This window comes from Callorhinus ursinus, unplaced genomic scaffold (assembly GCF_003265705.2).
Source record: "Callorhinus ursinus isolate GAN/ISIS: 27379988/994484 unplaced genomic scaffold, GSC_fseal_2.0 scaffold44, whole genome shotgun sequence".
NCBI classification, from domain to species: Eukaryota; Metazoa; Chordata; class Mammalia; order Carnivora; family Otariidae; genus Callorhinus; species Callorhinus ursinus.
The window spans coordinates 1,430,774-1,435,064 of NW_027397106.1; the positions used below are offsets into that span (position 1 = coordinate 1,430,774).

Here is a 4,291-nt window from a genome sequence, read left to right on the forward strand (position 1 = left end):
AGTGTACCGCCTTGTTTTCGGAAGGAAATCTTAATAGACATTTAGGCTGTAAATGAACTTTTCTTTGTGATGGCTAATTTTCTTTCCAATTCTTACGTCCTGCTCCTTTTCCTGGTGGAATGGAACGGATTTAGAAGTCTGCAGTAGGGGAGGGGAGTGTGGACAGACGGAGCCCAGAGTTACAGACAGTGGCGAGAGACGCGGAAGATCCAGAGATACAGAGAGCAAAAGAGGCGTTGGGCTGGGAAGAGGAGGGAGAGAGGGAGGGAGGGAGGGAGGGAGAAAGAGAGGGAGGGAGGGAGCCCCAGCTGGCGGGAGTGGAGCCAGAGAGAGAGAGAGAGAGAGAGAGAAAAGGAGAGAAAAGTTTCCCGGAGTCTTCATTAGTTGACTTCTCTGTCCGCTGCTTCCCCCAGCCGGTGGAGCTCACCCCCAATAAAGGAAGGAAGGGGGTCTTTATTTTTTTCTAAGGCCGCAAAGAGTCCAGTGTTTACAAGCCTAGAAATGCTACGGCCATGTCCAGGCAGAAAGAAAGGCTGAAATGGAGGACCGACGCCTTCCTTATAAGGTACGATGCTAACTTGACCTTCACTTTGTCATGGCGCCCCCCGCCCACCCAGACTGCTGCAGGCAGCCTGGCAGAGCGCAGGGCCGGCAGACCCTGGCCTCTGTTCTCCCTCCTTCTTCTCCTTCGCTTTCAAATCTTCCTTTCCTTTTTAAATGTTCCTCAGTTTTTCTCTTATTTCCTTTTCTAGCTTTTCCTTTTTATTTCCTTCCTTTATTCCCTGTGGTTTCTCCTCCTGTCCCTTTTCTTTCACTCATTCCTTTTATTCTTGTCTTCCTGTTTCATGGTTTCCCTTGACTCTCTTGCCTGGCTCTCTACCACAATCTCTCTCTCTCCCCCCCGCCCCCGCCCAGGCTTCTGGCTTCTGGTGTTCTGAATCCCAGAAACAAGAAAGCATATTTTCATTTTTTTCCCCATCCCCATCCCAACCAACCTCCAGGGCCCTAACCTGATTTCTGCCCCCATCCAGGTGTCTCTGGGGAAGAGGTCCAGGAAAGAAGGCCAAATTGGGATCAAAGGGGGCTTCACTCTGGACCCAGTGCCCACTTGAGGATGATAATGAACTTGGTTTTGGTAAGACCCTGTCTTCCTCTCACTGGCCTAAATTGCTAAGTCTCTGTGACCTTAGTAGTCTTGAACTGAGGGTGAAGTCCTTCATTGTGGGGGAACATGGGACAGCAGAGACTACTGGCCCTGAGACTAAGGGAGAGATTTAAGTACCAAATTGTTTGCCCTTCTCTGAGCTTCCAACCCCTAAAATTGTAGAGATTTCCCTTAACACATCTGGAGAGGGGATTTAGAGAACTGGGGATTTCTGGAGATTCACACACACATTAAAAATAGGAAAGAGAAAGACAATCTGGCCTCTCTCTCTACCGTACCTCTTGGTGCCTTCCAGGCTCCAACAGAGCCTCTGACATTAACTCTAATCATATCTTGTGTGGCTATAAAATAAATGATATTATCGACACCCCTATAATTATCTATTATTCTCTTACTTGTGATAATTACAATACTAGATGAGGCAGATCTATACAGACAGAGTAAAACCAAACAAATATTTTGGAAAATGAAACTGGATCACGGAAGCCTTCAAAATCTCTTAAGAATCTATGAGTTCCTGCCTTGGACCTTCTTGGTTCAGGAGTAGCCATCTTGTAGGTCACAGGGTGACATTGGGAGACCCTACTACCTCCTTTTCCTCCATATCCCATATAACACCCCCCCTGCACTGACACAAGAGAGGATCAGACAATAAAAGGGAAATGCTTTCTCTCTCTCTCATTCTCTCTCTCTCTCCCTACAATTATCCAGATAATTGCATGAATTCTTCCTTAAATACTGCTGTGTAGTCAGGATTGGGATTTCAGCAGGAAGTGCAAGGGACAAGATTCCAAATGGGGGAAGTTGAGAGGGTCCTGCGTTTTTACATTCCCAGACTTTATAGTTCTGTCTAGTGTTACATTGTTTCTTCAGGCAAAGATCTTTGTTCGCCTTCAGTCATATTTCTCCCTTCCCCCTCCCTTTCCTTCTCTTTCCCTCCCCCCTTTTGTGGTCCCTTTAAAGGAGACTCAGATCATCTTATGCTCTTAATAGATGACCATAAAGGTAAAATTAATTCCCCCCTGCCCTTTAATATCAATATCTCTTCGTTAAGTATGCACATTGGTGAGACTAAACAGAATTAAGTGTTGCAACCCAAACCAGCAATTACATCCAGGGTTGGGTTTTTTTATCATGGGGTCTGGCTTATCAGGGGGTGTTAATTCTGCCGCAAGATAACCAGGGGTTATTTGTGTTATTATTTTTTTTTATAAGCTCACTGGGGCCTGAGCCAGCACCAACCTGGTAGAAAAAGCAACCATGAAGCCAGAGAGGGAAAAGAGCTCCAGACAGAGATGAAACCACGCGGAGTAATGCAGGGAAAGGAGGAGGCAGCAGGTCTCGGAACAAATGTGGCAGAGAGCAAGACAGGCACTCACAGAGGTTTACATATTTTTATTCAAAAAAATTTTTAAATTTGGGGCGTGATGAAGAAAAGGGAAAATTCAGAAGAGCGGAGAAGAGAGGGAATTATCCGAGTCCCAGCGTGAACGCCCCAGAAGGGGAGAAGACTGGATACCGCGAGCGAGCAGCGGATGCCGGAGCAGCACCCGGCGAGGGCTCTGGCTCCGACTCGGCCGGCCGCCGCTGCCCCACACGCTGTGGGCTGGCCCTCGAAGGCCCCCCTCGCGGCTGCCAGGGCTTCCGCGCTCTCCTTATCATCTCCATCTTTATGACAAGGCTTGTTAACAAGACCAGCGAGCTGGCCACGCACATCTATCTCAGCCGCTCACGCTCAGCCAAGCAGCGGCTGGCGCGGGGACTGGCGAGGCACTAATTAATTGATTCCTTTGGACAGTAAAATATGGCAGTGTCTACATGGAACCCATAAACAATATCTCTGCGGGGTGTGAGTGCATTGTCTTTCAAAGAATTTTTCCATAGGCGTGTGTCAGGTAGTCTCGGATTTTTAGCTACTAAAGAAAGACCCAAGTGGGACTCATTTTTCCGGGGCCAAAACAGAGTTCGCTCAGGGTCAGAAAATGCTTTCAGCTATTATTGCCTCTCCGAAAGTGTTAGGAGTGGATTTTGTTGAGAAAAACATCGGTTCCAGGGTAAACTTGCCCTGCTACGGGTGTAGATCTGGCCAGCATTAAGGATGCTAAACGCTGCTGAAGAGCTAGGTGGGGTAGAATCCTCTTCCCGGTTAGCTGAGAGGGAGTGGGGCTGCTCTGGGGTTTGAGAGGGACGTAGGAGACCAGGTCCAGCCTTTACTTCATGAGTGTTTCTCCACTGGAGATTTTAAAAATAAACTTAAAAAAATTTTAAACAAACTTTGGCTTTCAGGAACCCTGAGTGCCCAGCATACACCTAGAACTTGCCTTTACCCCAACCTGCCTGTTACACAACTTGCCAGGTCACTGCACTTCCCTCTTCCCTCCCCCGCCTTTCTTAACTGGCAGCCTAGAGTAAGTCTCTAATATATTTATCTTAGGTCTAGAAGAACAAGTCCTGAGACACAGGGGTAACCTGATTATATAATGCTCATTCCATACAGGCTGTGATTATGCAGTCAGACCCTGCTGCAAGCAGGACTTGGGATACTAAATATAGACCCTGACTTCGGCAAGAGATGTACTAGGGAAATTGAGTTAGGAGACCACTTATATAAATAATCCATATAGACATAAGAAGGGGTTTTTAAAAGATGGAAATAATAGAAAGACAGAAAAGAGGCTCAGCCGGTGGCGATTGTTATTGCCAATGCCTGAGCTTCCTTCCTGCTACTGTTTGTAAGATAGCCAAATAAATGTGTATTATAAATACAATAATATGTGCGCTCAAAGAATGTACTGCAATGTATTTGGTACGCACACACCATGTAAACAAACTAATTTATAGAACGTATTTTTTCATACATTGGGTAGATACTCAATTTGTGTATATATAATAATATGTATTTTCCATGCACTTTTTATGTGGACACATTAATATCTGGATGCATTTTCCATGTATGATTTTATACACCCTATGGAATGGATACATCTATGTAGCTAAATCGATGAGGACTGTATATTCCCTGTGTAGGATATATATGCAAGTGTACCGTTTATGTAAATGAATCTTTACAAGTGGTGTTTATCCATGCTACGTGTAACCTTTTCCCAGAAGGTTGCTTTCCCATAC

At 45.8% G+C, this 4,291-nt stretch overlaps 1 long non-coding RNA gene across 1 annotated transcript; it reads left to right on the top strand.

Moving 5' to 3' along the window:
* The first annotated feature begins 362 nt into the window (after positions 1-362).
* On the top strand, positions 363-4,291 carry LOC141370735 (uncharacterized). The gene is made up of 3 exons (XR_012375043.1): positions 363-565; positions 1,032-1,135; positions 2,381-4,291. It is a non-coding gene; the product is annotated as an uncharacterized lncRNA (long non-coding RNA).